Source organism: Vipera ursinii (assembly GCF_947247035.1).
Source record: "Vipera ursinii genome assembly, chromosome: 3".
NCBI classification, from domain to species: Eukaryota; Metazoa; Chordata; class Lepidosauria; order Squamata; family Viperidae; genus Vipera; species Vipera ursinii.
Window position 1 is genome coordinate 116,623,537 of NC_139516.1, and position 18,594 is coordinate 116,642,130.

The window sequence follows — 18,594 nt, forward strand, 5'->3', positions numbered from 1 at the left end:
AAGTCAATCCTGAAAAAGGATTGATGTCTATCAGAAAAAAAGTTAAAATCTTTTTTTCCCAAATTTCTTTCTTTCCAAACATCTCTCAATTCCAAGTCATCTTTCATCTCAAAAAAGATTTAGGCAATCTAGCATGATTTAGTATGCTTTTGAAAAGACCTTTTTTGTCTTTCTGTGTGTCCAGGACACCATTCCAATCTCCCATCAAAATACACGATTTATAATCCCATTGAATTATCTTACTATGTAAAAGTTTATAAAATTCTCCTTGCTGTTATAATCCAACCAAAAGTATTTTCTTGCCTTCTATTAAAAGTTCAATTATAATATATCTTCCTTGTTTATCTGTTTCAATTAAATTAGCTGTTAAATTCTTCTTCACGTAAATGACTACTCCATTTTTCTTATCTGGAGCAGACACACTAAACTGTATACCCAATCTAGAGTTTATCAGATATTACCAAAGCTTTCCCCTTTACACCACTCCTTTAGCCACATATTGAATTCTGCTATATGCTGGCATTTTGTTCCTTACACACTGATAAAAGCTCTGAAAAAGTAAGCCTACAGCCTATACTGCTAAGTTCCTGCCCCAAACTCTGAAAACATTCTGCACAGAGAGTACATCTTTTGGGGACAGATCATTCATGCCAAGATGTATAGTAGCATCAACATCACAATTCTTGCTGGCATTGTTGGCTATCTTAAACATATGCTTCTTGTTGTAATATCAAAAATCTTTCATCTTGAGAAAATACAATTTTCCCAATTTCACCTGTCTTGAAAAGCTGGTAAATTAAAAATAAGATTTGGTGTGGGGGGGTGATACATACATTACAAAAGCCTTGTTGAGACTCATGGATTTACAAGTCAGAGTTTCTGCACACACTGTTTGCATGGATCTTTGAGATCCACTGTGGACTATAATGAGATATGTCCAGGCAAAGGTCTTCAATTACTTGATGGGGATGCCCTAGATGAAATTTTCATGTTGGTACAAAGCACCAGGCTTCCACAAAATGCAACCCAATGTAGTAATTATTTAGGCATAAATTTAGCAGAATTTCAGAAGAACATTGTGGATTGTTTGACTGGATTAAGTATATATTTGTGAAAAGATAAACATAGAACACAGAATAATAGGGTGGGAAGGGACTGTGGAGGTCTTCTAGTCCATATTCCATGCCATCCATGTCACCCACTAACCTTGGCCATCCCTGACCTAGCTTTGACACCTTGGCTGGAACTGATAGGAAATTGGCAAAAATCAGCAACTCAATCAAAACAATTAGAAATCTCTTTAAAATAAGAGATCCCTTACAAACACAATAGGATTCCCCAGATCCAAACCCATCACTCAAGGTCAAATCTGGACACACAAAGCAGTTGATATTGACCAAGGGTGGCAAGCCCATTCAGGTAAACATTCCTTTCAGGATACCAGAGATTCCACCTATTAGTAAAAGATCCCTTCCTCTGTGTACTGTTACTTCTACCAGCAATGTTAATTAAGCAGAAAGCCAATTGATGTAGTAAATAAGTGGTGGGGGGGGGGGGTTGATCACAAGCTCAGCAGGAAGACTATGCCTCTAGTGCACCCTTTTGGCCATCAAGCTAATTGCAGTTTCCCATAATTCCAAAGTTGGTTTCCAAAAATGCTCTTGTGAAGTGTAGCCAATCCCCTGCCAGGAACCCTGTAGTCCATGGTTTAAGAATCCAAAGTTCTTTTGACAGCACCATCCCCTGAGCCAGCGATTTACTTCAAAACTCCTGCACTCTCTCATTGGGTGCCTACATTTTGTTAGGAGTACACTTGGGCATCCATTTCTTTGGCTTTCATACCTAGCTGTTTGTAGTTTCTTGTTTTTAGGATCTTTGTGATGTCATTTGTCCCCCACATGAAAGAGGAGAAAGGTATAATAATCTATGAAGTTAATTATTATTATTTTTTATTAAAAAGTTTTACAGATACATTTTAAACATAAAACCCATCCCTCCCCCACCCCCACCCAGTTTCCCCTACCTCCCCCTCCCCCCCGACTTCCCAGACCATAATACAGGATATTGACCCTAACAATCTTAAACTATAATATGCTAACTAGCTATAATAACACTTTAAATCCTATCGCACTTTAACTCTCCTTAAAAGTAACTAAACAATAACAAATCTTATAAATCTAATACTTATTCAAATGCTAAATGAAACTTTTTAGTCCCATATTTATTCTGAATATAATCAATCTATCTTCTCCATTCCAAGATATATCTTTGTTGCAAATGATCTTTCAAATATGCTGAAATTTTTGCCATTTCTGCCAGGTTCGAAACTTTTAAAGTCCATTCTTCTATAATAGGCAAATCCTCCTTCCAATATTGCGCTACCAAAAGTCTTGCTGCCGTTATTAAATTCAGCATCTATTTAGTTTCTATAGCAGTACAGTCTATAGCACAGGTCTGCAACCTGCGGCTCCGGAGCTGCATGCGGCTCTTTCAGCCGTCTCCTGCGGCTCCCAGTCCTCTGCCATGTGCAGTCCAAAAAAACAACAACGTGGGACTAAAAAAGTTCAACCAATCAATTCAAATATGCAGGGTAGGTGCATATCTTGCCTTGGCTCCACTCTTCAGTCAAATCCTGTTCTGCGCATGTGCGTATGTACGCGCATGTGCACACATTTTTTGTGGCTCCCAGTTTTTCCTTTTGTGAGGGAACCGGTTCCGAGTGGCTCTTTCACTGTTTCAGGTTGCTGACCCCTGGTCTATAGTAATACCCAGCAAAAATAATTGTGGAGAAAACTTTATCTTTTTTAAATATCTTCTGCATATTCCACCAAATTTTAATCCAAAAAGCTTTAACTTTTTTACAAGTCCACCATATATGATAATACGTTGCATCATCACAACCACACCTCCAGCATTTAGGCTGATAATTTGGATACATACATGCCAATTTCTTAGGATCTAAATGCCATCTATAAAACATCTTATAAAAATTCTCTCTTAAATTTTGTGCCTGTGTAAATTTTACATTTCTGACCCAGATTGTTTCCCAAGTATCCATTGTTATTGATTCTTGAATATTCTGGGCCCATTTTATTATACAATCTTTAACAAGATTGTTAAAGTCTATTTCTATCAATGCATTATATATCCTTCTTATATGTGCAGGACTTTGATCTCTAATTTGTTTAACCAAATTTTCATCTACTATAGAAATACCAATTTTCTGATCCTGTTTCCATCTAGCTTGTAACTGCCCATACTGAAACCAAGTTTGTACTATCTTTTCTTCTTTTAAAATATTAAATGGCTTTAATTGCCATACATTTCTTTCCAATCTAAGAATTTCTTTATATGTAATCACATCATGCTTAAATCCCACATTTATATTTTCTATCGCATGTTTAGGTATTGCCCAAATTGGAATTTTAAAATTCAACTTATAACGATATTTTTTCCAAACTCGCAACAGGGCATATCTTAATATATGTGTCTTAAAAACATTATCCACTTTTTTGTCATACAATAAATAAGCATGCCAACCATATAACAAATCGTATCCTTCAATATTCAATAATCTCCCTTGTGTTAAGTTAAACCAATTACTAATTGATGATAATACCGCAGCCTCATAATATAATTTAAAATTGGGCATTTTGAGACCACCTCTTTCACATGCATCTTGCATTATCTTAAGTTTAACTCTTGGTCTCTTCCCTGCCCAAACAAATTTATTAATACCTCTCTGCCATTCCTCCAAATTTAAATCTTTTTTAAGTATAGGTATCATTTGAAACAAGAATAAGAATTTAGGTAAAACATTCATTTTCACAGCTGCAATTCTTCTCAATAAAGACAATTGTAATTTTTTCCAACTATCTAATTCTTTTTGTATTTTTAACAATAACAATTCATAATTACTTTTATATAATTTTGCATTTGAAGCTGAAAGATATACTCCCAAGTATTTAATCTTCTTAACTATTTCAAATCCCGTTAGTTTTCCTAAAACTTCCTTTTGTTCTTTAGTCATATTTTTAGACAATATTTTAGTTTTTTGCCTATTTACCTTAAATCCAGAGACTTGTCCATGTTGTAAAATTATTTCCATTAAATCTAAAACCGATTGAGTTGGTTGACTTAATTTAATAACCAAGTCATCCGCAAACGCTTTCAATCTATAATCTTGATCTTTAATTTTAATTCCCTTTATTTTCTTTGATTCACGTATCTTGATCAACAATATTTCCAATGTTAAAACAAACAATAATGGTGACAGCAGACAACCCTGTCTTGTACCCTTTTCAATTTTACAAGCTTCTGTTAAACTACCATTGATTATTATTTGAGCTGTTTGTTTTTAATATATTGCCCTAATAGGTTGTAAAAACCTATCACCAAACTCCATCTTCTCCAAAACTTTAAATAAAAATTGCCAATTCAATTGATCAAATGCTTTTTCAGCATCCAAAAAGATCAGCGCTGCAGGGACTTGATTATTTCTTTCCAAATATTCTAATAAATTCACAATACGTGTGCTAAAGGAGAAGGAGGAAGTCCAACCCAGAAGGGGTGGATCCTAGTGCAGCATAATGAGCAGGATAGGAAATACATCACAAAGGGGAAGGTACTGGTAGACCCAATTAGCATATTATAATTTCCCAAGAACAGCCACGTGGTGGCAGCACAATACGCCTCACATTATTTTTCATTTGCCTACCACTTATAAATCCTGTTTGATCAGAGTAAATCATTTGCTGCATAACCCCCATTAATCTATTTGCTAAAATCTTTGCAAATATTTTATAATATTTAATTGGATTCTAATTGGGATTTTTATTTATTCAAGGTTAATGTAATCATTTTAATTGTTTTTAATTTTTGTAATTGTTGTATTGTTTTTTAAAAAAACCTTGTGAACCGCCCTGAGTCCTACGGGAGAAGGGAGTATATAAGTTTAATAAATAATAATATAATCATTATTTAAAAGCGATATAGGCCTATAATTTTTAAGTTGAACAAGATCTTGATCTTCCTTCGGGATCAAAGTTATAAATGCTGTTTTCAAGTATGGAGGCACTTCTCCTCCAGATTGAATTGTTCTAAATAATTCTTTTAAAGGCTCCACCATTTCTGATTGTAAATTTTTATAATAAATAGCTGATAAACCATCTGTACTGGGTGCCTTACTCACTTTTAATTGTTTGATTGCTAAAATAATTTCTTCAGCAGTTATCAATTGATTCATCCCTTCCCATTGCTCTTGTGTAAGTATTGGGATATTCACATCCTGTAAATAACTATCCATATCTAAACCTTGCTTTATATCCCTAGCATATAATTTAGAATAAAATTCAACAAAAGCTTTTTTAATAAGATTTTGCTGAAACACCTCTTTACCCTTATATTCTATCTTATCAATATTACGTGATCTTTGTTTTTTCCTTAATAAATAAGCTAACCACCTACCCGGCTTATTAGCATTATTAAAAGTATTATGTTTGGCATATTGTAAATTAGTTGCTACTTGATCTGCCATTAACATATCAAACTCTCCTCTTAGCAAGTTAATTACTTCTTTCAACCTCTTATCAGATGGGTTCAGAATAAGAGCTTTCTCTTTCAACTTTATTTCATCCTCTATTTTTTTACGCTTATATTCCAATCTATATCTATGTTTATTATTCAAATATATTAGCACTCCTCTCATGTAAGCTTTACTTGCATCCCAAACCATTTCAATGGGAGTACCCTTATGCATATTCATAATAAAAAATTCTCGCATATACTTTTTACATTCTACCACATTTTCTTCATATCTAAACAAATTTTCATTTAACCTCCATGATCTTCTTTCCCCCTTGCCCTTGTCCAGTTCCATCCAAACTGGACTATCATCTGATAGAGTTCTTGGGCATATCTTAATCATTAGTAGTTAATACAAAATCAATCCTAGAAAAAGATTGATGTCTATCAGAAAAAAAGTAAAATCCTTTTCTTCCAAATTTTGTTCTCTCCAGACATCTCGCAATTCCAAGTCATCTTTCAAATCAAAAAAAGATTTTGGCAATCTAGCATGGATTGGAGTAGTTTTAAAAGATCCTTTTTTATCTTTCTGAGTATCCAACACTCCATTCCAATCTCCCATTAAAATACAAGATTTATAATCCCATTGAATTATTTTGTTATGTAACAGTTTATAAAATTCTCCTTGCTGTTGATTAGGTGCATATACTCCAATTAAAAGTGTTTTCTTCCCTTCTATTAATAGTTCAATTATAATATATCTTCCTTATCTGCTTCAATTAAATTAGCTGTTAAGTCTTTCTTTACATAAATAACTACTCCATTTTTCTTCTCTGGAGCAGATGCAATAAATTGTATACCCAGTCTAGAATTTATCAAATATTTTTGATCAGATGCGCGAATATGCGTTTCTTGCAAACATATAACATCATTTTTAAATTGTTTAAAATACTGAAATACTTTCTCTTTTGTGGTGAATTTAATACATTAACATTCCAGGTTAGAAACTTTGTCGCCATCTTTTGCGACTTGAAGATTTCAAAGCATTTCTTGCAGATCCACAAGCATCTGCTTCTTTGGCCTAGCTCCTCCCACTGCTTCACTAGAAATAGATTCCTGACTTGTAGTTATAGAACACTGTTTCTGTTGTTGTTGTTGTTCCTTACATCTAGATGCACCCCGTGTCACTCTTTGAGTCTTAGATTCTTCTAATAAAACCAGGGGTTGCACAGTTTCCGAAATTTGCTGTACTTCTTGTACCTGTCGCTCTCCTTCTTTTCCTCCTTTAACTTCTTCTTTTCCTCCTTTAACTTCTGAAGATAGTGGTGAACCTGCTTTCAATACTTTAGAATAAAACTCACGTGCCTTCAGGACTGTATTAAGACGATATCTTACTCCAGCATAATTCACCACAATCCCCATTGGTATCTCCCATCTGAACTGAAGCGCTTGTTTTTTTAATTCATCTGCCAGAAAAACAAAATCTTTCCTTTTTCTCAAAATTCTTGGGGGAATCTCTTTCAGAATCAAAACCTCTTGATTAGCCACTTTAAATCTATTATTGTAAAAAGCTTGCATGATCTCATTTCTGATCTTTCTCTTTGTAAAATACACAACCACATCTCTTGGCAGTTTCCTTTGCCTAGCAATCCAAGAATTAACATGGAATACTTTACCTATCTCCACAAAAAAATCTTCCGGTTGAATTCCCAAAATAGGTTCCAGAGCATCCACCAACATCTCCTCCAGATTTTCTTGTGGATTTTCTTTTAAACCTCTTATCCTCAGGGCAAACTCCATGTCTCTATATTGTGTCATCACCACTTCATCATCAATTTTATCCATTTTATTCTCAACTTCACACATTTTAGCCTCCAGCATCAGATTATTTTGTTTCACTTCTTCCACACGTTCATCCAGACTCTCAATACAACCTGAGAGCCCCTGAAATGCCATCAAAATATCCTCCTGTACTTCCTTATTTTTTTCTTCAATAAGTTCTGCCACCTGCTCAGATATTTTTTCAGACTGAAGTTTTAAAGCATCTTTTAAAGAATCTTGTAAGTCTTTTAAAGTCAGTACAGGTGCAGCAGCTCCAGCAGGTAACATCAAAGATTGAATTCCAGATTGCTGAACAGGCGATGCCCCGGACTTTTAGAAACTGGAATTCTAGGCGGTTTGGAAGCCATTTTAACACCTAATTAACTGTCGTTACACACTTTCACTTTTCCGCTCCATTTGCTATTGTAGTTTAACTGTTAAATATCCAAGTCTTATAATCACTTTTAAACAGCTCCAAAGTTTAACAAAATCTTAAAGTTCTGAGAATCCACTTTGCATATTCCTCCTCAGTATCCAAACAATCACTTCCACTTTGAGAAAAAAAACACCAGCCAGACGCTTTCAATTCTTGTTACAAAGAATCACTCAGGCGCCATCTTCCCCTTCTTTTTTAAAATGATTGTTGAAACAGGAAAAAAGTTGAAGTTCCAGAGTTAAAGTCTTATACTTGCTGTTTATATTGCTCCTGCATCCACTCCGCCTGCATAAATTACTCAAGAAAACAAACAAATCCAGCAGAAGTGGATTCAGTGTCTTGTTCTGCTTAAAAGCAGAAAAGTCCTCCAATCTGGAGTATTTCCGGGCTTTGGGGGAGCTCTCATCCTTCAAGCCCCAGAATAAACATTGGGGCTCTAGGGGAGCTCTACCCCTACCCAAAATCTCCCCTTCCCCTCTTCGCCCGAGGAGAAGGGTTTTCAAGCCGCGGAACAGCTGATCATCGGCTGCTCCGTGGCTTTAATGAAATCGGAAGGCTGGTGGTCGATCCCGACCATCCACGCTGCTGAAGCGCCACCCGGAAGTCCTCTATGAAGTTAATTATTTTAGTAAGCCTCTTAGTCACATCGTTGATTATTGCTCCTAGGAGACACCTAACCTCTTTAAATTGAATGTCCTGTCTACAAATTGATGCTTCACTTCCTTGGAGTAGTGAATCTCCTGTTCTTTTCTTAGGAAAGTCTGGTCTATTTTTTTTCTTCTGTAATTGGTACATTTGGTGATGTCCCTTCTCCACTTTTAAATTTTTAAAAAATTATTATTTAGCTCCAGATAGGCTGAACTAGACTAGTCTGGGTTTGATTTCTTTTTCCTTCTATGAGTGACATGCCACCATCATTCTATCTCTAAAGATTCATTTTCTTTCTTAATTAATAGCTCCTTACTGGGTTCTGTTTGGTTATAGTTTCTTCCTTTACTTGGAGTTTATCCTTTTCCCATTTAAATCTCAGGGTGGCTATCCTTGTTTCTAGACTCTTTGAATTTCTTCTAGATTTTTAATTTTTTCCCCAAGTGTTTCAATTAGTTTACATTTGGGTCTTCTATGGGTGTGAGTACATACATGGCACATGTTTTGCAAATTAGAACAGTGTTAGACTTTTTTCAATTATTGTTTTGGGGGGCATTTTTTAAAATGTAATTAGAGATTTTTAAATAATTTTTTTCTCTTGTTCAAAATTAGAATATATGAGATGTTATGAAAATATAAAAAAATAAAAATTTGAAATGTATACAATTTAGGAATTAAAAAATAAAATTGCTGTAAATAAAATTGCCTTCTTTTTTATAAAATTCAAAAAACTATTTTTCTTTTTCTTATGTTGATTGAAATTAGTTAATTTATGGCAGATTTTAACCTTTTGGGGTTAATGCTGCAGTAATACTTATTTTAACTCATCACATAGCTAGTATGTTGACATTTCTCAACTTCTTTCACACTGCTGCTATACTCAATTATTGCTGTTGCTTTGCTTGCCCCCCCTCCCATTGCCTGGGTCTGCTGCTACACTTAGGTCTGTTAGGTTGCATTCGATCTGCTGCTGCCTGCTTCTGCCCTTATTCACCTATCAGGTTGCTCTGCTTGCCTTCCAGTCACCTGGATTCTTGCTCACCCTCTTGGTCACCTGATCATCTGGGTTCTTGTTTGCTGGTTTCTCTTGTGGCTGCTCTGGATCTCAGGTCACAGATTCCCAGTACTCGTGCCTATCCTTTGTTGTCCTTGCTCATCGGGCACTCAGTCTCTTGACTTTTCACCGCTTGTCTCTCTCTTTACTCATCTCTTTTATTTTTCTTCTTTTCTCTTCTCCCACCTTCTGTCTCTCTCTCCTTCTGCTCCCTCTTGCTCTCTTCATCTCCTTCCCCTCCTTCTTTACTTAGTTGGATATCATTTTCTCCATATGATGCAGCTCTACCTCGACCATTGTCACCACCATCTGTTGACTACTAAGTAAACAACAAGCAGAAAAAAAGACGATTGCACATGCTTCTGTTTGTTAATAGCTAATGTCACATTTATTAGGCTTGGGAACCATGTTTCTGAAATGCGTCAAATGAAAACCAATTTTGAATACAATTAATATAAAACTGGCCAAGATCCTAGTGAATTTTTTACTTTTCAGGATAACAATATGAACGAGGAGTTAACATTATAAGATTTAATATTAGGTCATGTTCAGAGGCTCCAATGTCTCCATCGTACATCAAATACACTTCATCTTTAGAACGAAATTCATGCACAAAGATTTCTTGTACTTTAGTCTTCTGGTCACTGCAGTTTATCTTCAGAAAGTGCGAGGTAGGCTGATGGTAAACCAGGAGACTTAATGGACCTTTGCTTTCTTTCAAGGTGACTGTCCCTTTCAAGAAGAACAGATAAAGACCATCACAGTGGATTGGAATTGAGCGATTCACAAGATTGACTTCCATTGTCCCATCTTTCTTCTTAATGCCAATCGGTTTCCGGTATGTGATGGAAAGATCTGCAAGAAATTTCAGAAAAAGCAATGTAGTACAGGGGAACTACAAGAAGACTGGAAAAGGGCTGATGTGATTCCAATTTACAAAATGGAAAAAAATGGATCCAGGAAATTATAGTTCAATCAGCTTGCTATCAGTGCTTGGAAAAATCCTGGAAAAGTTAATCAAGTGGTGGATTTGTGAGAATGTAGAAATGAATAAGATGATTACTAGGGAAATGCTGTGGATATAGTATACTTGGTCTTCAGTAAGACATTTGACAAAATAAACTACAGCGTACTCCTTGATAAGATAGAACAATGTGGGAAAGACCGTATCACCACCAGATGGATTCGCAGTTGGCTGACCAACTGCACTGAGCATGTAGCGCTCAATAGAACTACATATAAATGGAGGGAATAAAACAGGGGGGTACCACAAGGTTCTATCTCTATCTATGCTCTTCAACACTTTAATAAATGATCTAGATGAGGGGACAGAAGGGGAACCTATCAAATTTGCAGACGACATCAAGCTGAGAGGAATTGCTAACACTTTGGATGATAACAGGATCCAGTCTGAGTTGCTCGTCGGGATCAAACTTTTAGTCTCCCAAGCTTTGGATGATAGACTCAGACACAATATACTAAAGGATCTTGACGGACTTGGATATTGGGCCCTATCCAACAAGATGCAGTTCAATAGTGAGAAAAGCAAAGTCCTATGCTTAGGCAAAAAAACAAACACAAATGCATAGGTATAAACTAGGTGGTACTGGCTCAACAGTAATCCTATGAGAGGAATCAAGGTGTCCTAGTGCAGGGCCTTTCAACCTTTTCACCCATTGTACCACTTTTAGGATATGGCCACATCCAAGTACCACTAGTCACCTAGCAAGGTGTCAAAAAGTTCATGACCAAAAAAAAGGAAAAAAGTGATGAACTACAGGTAGTCCTCAACTTACAACAGTTCGCTTAGTGACTGTTCGAAGTTACAATGGCACTGAAAAAGTGCCCTTGGCGCTTCCGCTGAGCCCTGACAGCACCGAAGTGCTGATCCTGGCATTTCCACTGAGCCCTGACAGTCCTGCAGCTCCAGCCGTCTCTCGCTCAGGCTTGTGCGGTGCTGCCACTGGTTCAGCTCATTCCCTTCCTGTGCTACCACTTTTCTAGGATGGTCGTGTACCACCTGCCAGGTGCCAGTGTACCACAGATGGTACCCGTACCAGTGGTTGAAAAGCCCTGTCCTAGTGGACAATTACTTCAGTATAAGCCAGCAGTGTGCTGCATGCCAGAAAAGCCAATACAGTCCCAAGGCTGCATCAACAGGGATAGCATCAAGATCATGAGAAGTGATAGTACTGCTTTATACTGCACTAGTGAGGCCACCTTGGAATACTGCATCCAGTTCTAGTTGCCATTGGATGTATCAACCTCAGAACCACCAGATTATTTTACTAATAAGGAATAAATGAAAAGATATACAACTTTGGGAGAAGAAAAGAGGAGATAAAGAAGAGGTCAATAGGAAAACCTGTAAAGGAATGGAAAGAACAAGGAAAATGAGTGAAAGCTTGATACAAAGTAAAATATCAAACACTTCCTATTAGTGCAAATAATTGGTCCAATTATCTGAATAAAAGGCAGGTGTTATTTAGTAAAAGTCAACACCTTTTTCATACTGCTTATACATATTTTAAATCATTTTAGTTGAAATCAGTTTGGTGCCATACTTTGATTGTCTTAACTTCTTCTGAGCTCCAAACACCAATGACTATCAGAACTATATGAGCCATCCATTTTTTGTTCCATTTTTTATTATTTATTTTAATTCCATTTATATCCCGCCCTTCTCCGAAGACTCAGGGCGGCTTACAAGCTTAGCAGTAGCCTTCATTCTATGTATATGCCTGCTTATTAGGGCTTTCACACACACCCCCAAGCGGCATTATTACAAAGTCAGCTTAATTGCCCCCAACAATCTGGGTCCTCATTTTACCTACCTCGGAAGGATGGAAGGCTGAGTCAACATTTGCCTAACAGGAGAATTAAAAACTGAGACTCAAACAATTTTTTGACCTCGGAGACTGATAGGCAGGAAAGACCATGCTGCTTACATAAGCAGAACAAATCAACCCATGCTTTTGTTAGGGTTTTATTTATTTATTTTTAGAAGGATGGGAAGCTAACCAAAAGGATAACAGTCGGACTTATTGTAAACTTGCTTACATTCCTTACCTAGTATGGTTAGGTTGCAGCATATATTCAGCAAAAATTTTCATGCATACAAGAATTGGGAAGCATGATGAAGTAGTAGGAAACTAGAGGGCCCACAAGATTCCTGAAGTTGAAGTATTGCTGTCTAGTGTGGAAGCCAGTCTATCTCTCTCTCTCTCTCTCTCTCTCTCTCTCTCTCTCTCTCTCTCTCTCTCTCTCTCTCTCTCTCTCACACACACACACACACACACACACACACACACACACACACACACAGAGTTCCATCTTAGGCCCAGTACTCTTCAATGTCTTCATCAATGACTTAGAGAATTGAAGGGGAACTCATCAAATTTGCAGATGACACCAAACTGGCAGGAGTAGCCAATACCCCAGAAGACAAATTCAGAATCCAAAAAGATCTTGACAAACTGAAACAATGGGCCCTATCCAACAAAATGAGTTTCCATGTGGGGAAAAGCAAAGTTTTACATTTAGGTAGGAAAAATCAAAGGTACAAGAACAGATTGGGTGAGGCCTGGCTTAAAAATAGTAACTGTGAGAGGAACCTTGGAGTCCTAGTGGACAATCACTTAACCGTGAGGCAGCAATGTGCGGCAGCAGCAGCCAAAAAATCCAATACAATACTGGGTTGTATAAACAGAGGCATACAATCAAGATCACGTCAGGTATTAATACCGCTTTATAAAATCCTAGTAAGACCACACCTGGAGTACTGCAACCAATTTTGGTCACCATATCACAAAAAAGATGTTGAGAGTTTGGAAAAAATTCAGAGAAGAGCAGCTAAGATGATCCAAGGCCTAGAGACTAAAACATACGAAGAACAGATGCAGGACTTGGGTTTGGCTAGTCTGAAGAAAAGAAGAAATAGGGGTGACATGATAGCAGTATTCCAGTATTTGAGGGGCTGCCACAAAGAAGAAGGGATCACGTTATTCACCAAAGCACCAGAGGGCAGAACAAGAAACAATGGTTGGAAACTGATCAAAGAGAGAAGCAGTCTAGAATTAAGGAGAAACTTCCTGACAGTGAGGACAATTAATCAGTGGAACAGCTTGCCTCCAGAAATCATGGGCGCTCCATCACTAGAGATTTTTTAGAAGAGGCTAGACAAGTCACTTGTCTGAAATGGTATAGGTTTTCCTGCTTGAACAGGGGGCTGGACTAGAAGACCTCCAACGTCCCTTCCAGTTCTATTCTATTCAAATGTTGACAACCTAAAAAGTGTGCAAAAAAGAGCAACAAAGATTATGAAGGCTCTGGAGGCTAAGTCGTATGATAAACGTCTGAGGTACCTAGGTGTGTCAAGCCTATCCAAAGAGAAGAATTGAGAACATAATAACTGTCTTCCTGTATGTGAGGGGATTGATCAGAGGGCAGGACAAGAAGTAATGCATGGAAGTTTGTTAAAGAGAGACCCAACCTAGAAGTAAGAAGAATTTTTTTGTCAGTGAGAACAATTAATCAATGGAATAGCTTGCCTTCTGGGGTTGTAGGTACCCCATCACTGGAGGTGTTCAAAAATAGACTGGACAAACATTTGCCTGAAATGGTATAAGACTCCTATCTTGAGCAAAGGGTTGAACTGGAAGACCTCCACGGTTCCTTCCAGCCCTAGGGTTCTATGACTCCAGTATGCTAGCTCAAAGATGTTCTGACTACCCTTCAGATCCCTATTCTGCTTTGGCAAAGAAGATGATCAGGCTGAGCTCGAGGGCAAGGTCAAATGCATCATCAGTTTGGAGTCACTACACTCTCACAAAAGATCAAAGTCCAGCCTCCCTTGACTTCCATTGACTTATTTAGCAGCAATTGTCCTGGACTGTTAGTAGATCAGATTCTTGTGTATAGATAGCATGTACTTATATAGTACATGCTGTATGTACTATACAGTACATGCTTTGAAATGCTTTGAATTAAAATCCTAGTCCTGGTTATTTGCATCTGACAAGGAACTCATAACTGGCAGAAAAGGAACTACAGGTCAGGTCTGCTGTTAACCCTCCAGTCCTGTGGGATTGGAAGACAAGAGGAAGATCTCCAGAAAATAGCCTGTTGAATGGTGGGGTGGGTGTTTTTTTTTTCTTTCCTGCTGACAAACAGCTGGCTTTGCTGTCAAATCTGGCTCTTTGGCAGCCTGCTCCCTAGGTTTGAATGGGAGTAACTTGGAATAAACCCTGATGACCTTCAGTTGTCTATGTCAGGGCTTTTCACCCATTGTACCACTTTTAGGATATGGCAACATCCAAGTACCACCAGTCGCCTAGCAAGGTGTCAAAAAGTTCATGGCCAAAAAAAAGGAAAAAAGTGATGAACTACAGGTAGTCCTCAACTTACAAAAGTTCGCTTAGTGACTGTTCGAAGTTACAATGGCACTGGAAAAAGTGCCCTTGGCGCTTCCGCTGAGCTCTGACAGCACCGAAGCGCTGATCCTGGCACTTCCACTGAGCCCTGACAGCCCTGCAGCTCCAGCCATCTCTCGCTCAGGCTTGTGCGGTGCTGCCACTGGTTCAGCTCATTCCCTTCCCGTGCTACCACTTTTCTAGGATGGTCGTGTACCACCTGCCAGGTGCCCATGTACTCGTACCAGTGGTTGAAAAGCCCTGGTCTATGTACTGGCCTGGGAAGAGAATCCAGCAGATTGCAATTCTTGGTAAGTGCTGTTGGACGGTCTACTGTAGTTCCCATCTTTTCCAGTTGCTGTTTGTTTTTTAGGCATACCTCTGTTTTTAACCTCATGTTTTGAAGGGGTTTGTTTTGTTTTTTGCTTTGACCAACATTTTTAACTGTTAAATGCTGATTTATCTTATATCCCCTTCTTGGATGGCAAAAGTGAATTTTTCAGCATTTCATTTGGAGTTAAATAATACTTTTCCTTTTGTTGCATGGACGTCGGCAGCATGAGGACTTTCTCTGTGGTTGTGAAAGTGACTGGATTTGATTTACATCAGATTTCTACTGCAAAGATTTGGTATTTCACTTGCTCTTAAAAGAACTTTGTTGTTTTACTCTATTTTTGTATATATCTGATTTTTCCCCCTTTTAAAGAGATGGAAACTTTCCCTTTTTTTCTATTTACTCTCAACTATGGGAATAATTATATCAGTTTCTTCTGTACTTACTTTGTTATGGAATATTTACTCTCTTTGTCCTTGAGAAGAAGTTGCTTACATTTTGCAGTGGAAGTTTGGTCATAAGAGGAACTGAGATTATATTAAAATAATAACAAGTAAATATTTTGAACATTATATACTATATATTTTTCACAAGGAGATATAAAAGAAAGGCAGGAGCAAGATGACTTTAATGTTAAAGTCTTCTTGGCTACTTTTGGGGAAAAAAACTTTCCAATTTACAATTTAGATAAAAATCTAGACAAAAGATTTGACATATTAACAACAGCTTTCAATCAACCCAAAGAAGACACCCAGATACAGGTAAAAAGGTAAAGGTAAAGGTTCCCCCGCACATGTGTGCTAGTTGTTTCCAACTCTAGGGGCCGGTGCTCATCTCTGTTTCAAAGCCGAAGAGCCAGCACTTGTCCGAGGACATCTCCGTGGTCATGTGGTCGGCATGACTAGACGCCAAAGGCACACGGAACGCTGTTACCTTCCCACCGTAGTGGTCCCTATTTTTCTACTTGCATTTTTACGTGCTTTTGAACTGCTAGGTTGGCAGAAGCTGGGAAAAGTAACAGGTGCTCTCTCTGTTACGCGGCACTCGGGATTCGACCCGCCAAACTGCTGACCATCTGATAGACAAGCTCAGCGTCCTAACCCACTGAGCCACCGCGTCCCTTCAGATACAGATACCAGCAATTAAATCAGACCTGCAATTGAGTGTACCAGAATGTAATTTATTATTAACAGATTTGAAAAGGAAGGAGTTTTGTTTGAGAAATGGCTATTTCCTAGAGGAGGTTGCATTCACTTAAATGATTTAATCACAGTGGAGTTGACAGAGTACATGGGTGATGGAAAGCTGAAGTTGATTGCGGAACAGACTTATTATATGCAGTCAGAAGACAACTGTTGGAGGATGCTGTGATTTGATTTGTGGAAAAACTTACTGAACAAATGCTGCAGAGATTGAGTCTTATGACATTGAGGAATGAGATGCAACTATTTGGAAATAATCCAGTTATAATTTCAAGGAAAAGTTTTGTTAACAAGAATTAATTGTACAAAATGGTTTCGATTCCCCCCATGGACAGATGATACAAAAGCTGATGGAATTAGCAGAGATGACTAAATTGACTGTTTTGGTAAAAGAAAAGAATATAAGTACTTTTGTTTTTACTTGGAAACCGCTTCTGGACTTTGTGCTTGAGGTGGAAAAAAATGATACTTTGATTTTGGGGTTCACTGATTAGATTGTTGATATAGAAATAGCTAGTTCATACTACTATAGAAATGTAAAAAGTTGAGGTTTGATGTTAACGCCTTATTTTACTGCAACAGAGGGAGTCAGAAGTTAACACCTTTTTTTTCCTCCTCCTCTTCAGCATTTCTTTCATTTCCCTTTCCCTTACCATTGTTCCCTATAACTATTTTTGTATTTTATAAGTGAATAAAAATAAAAAATTACAAAAAAGAAAAAAAAGAATTAATCAAAGATATTTGATCCTGGACGGATGAGAGATAGTGATTGCAGTGAGTTTATGGGTTTAGAAGCTGTTTGAGCAATTTAACTGAGAACAGCATGGTGGACTAGCTAAGAGATTGCCCACATCATACCTGAATACCCTGGCAGTGGCCAGGCAACCCAGAGCAAGAAAGCAGGGGGGGGGGAAGGACAAATACAAAACACTTGTGGACTGGGAAGAAAGGGATAAACTTTCAAGGCAGGGTATAGAGGGTTATGAGCAAAGCATCTCCTACAAAACAGCCTGAGATTTCCAACAAAAAACAAGTGCATATTACTTCATAAAGGCCAAGAAGTCTTTCAAATTCTTACATTTTTAAAATCTCTGAATTCCTTTTTTAAAAATACTTTTTTCATTTTTTCCATTTTTTTTTCAAATGTTAAATTCTTTTTTCAAATTTTTATCTTCTTTTTTCAACTCTTAAATATGATTTTTAATTTTAATTTTTTTTAATTTCTAAATCTTTTTCCATTTTAAAATTCTTTTTTCAATTTTTATAAAATTCTTTTCATTTTTTCAAATTTTTTAAATATCTTTTTAACTAAACATTTGAAAAAAGTTTACTTATTTTGATTCTTTAATTTTTTTTACATTCTTATCTTCCCCAACCTCTTGCCCTTTGCCCCATGCCCTTCAGCCTGGCCCTTTCACCAAGGCACCCTTTGTCCCGGGTGTTTGGGTGCATGGGACAGATAGCTGCCAGCCAATTGGCAGGGGGGCAGGCAGAAGCCATAGTGCTGCAGGGGGGCAGCATGCAATGGGAAATCACAGAGGTTGTCTTGTGGGGCAGCAGGTGAATGGCAGGGCTGGCCCAGCTTCTGCGATTGCGGGGGAGCGGTGGATGCGCAGGTGAACATCAGAGCTGGTGCAGCTTCTCCGATTGCGGTGAGTGGTGGGTGCACAGACAAACGTCATGGCCGGCACAGCTTCTCTGGTTGCGGGGGTGGTAGGTGGGTGCGCAAGCAAATGGCAGGGCTGACATGGCTCCTGCCATTAGGGGGGGCGGGGCGACCTATTGTCCTCAGTGAATGCAATGTACAGTATTTTATTGGCTTCCCATAAGAGTGTTTTTTAAGAGTGTTGAGGTGGGCACTATGAGTTACATGGAATGATGGAGGCTGTTTGAAGACCAGAAGGAAAATCCTTTGTAGGCGTGGATAATTAGGAATGAATCTGGCATCTTAAGTTCTCTTGAAGTGCTATTGTAACTATTTAGATGCAACATGCGTTTATTCAGGGTTGTTAAAGGTGCAGGGGAGGCAGATAAAAGCTAGAGCAATGTAAAAACCCTAGGCCAAAAAAGATGCTACAAAGGATTTTCATTCCAGTCTTCAAACAGCCTCTATCATTCCATGTAACCCAGGGGTGTCAAACTCAATTTCATTGAGGGCCGCATCA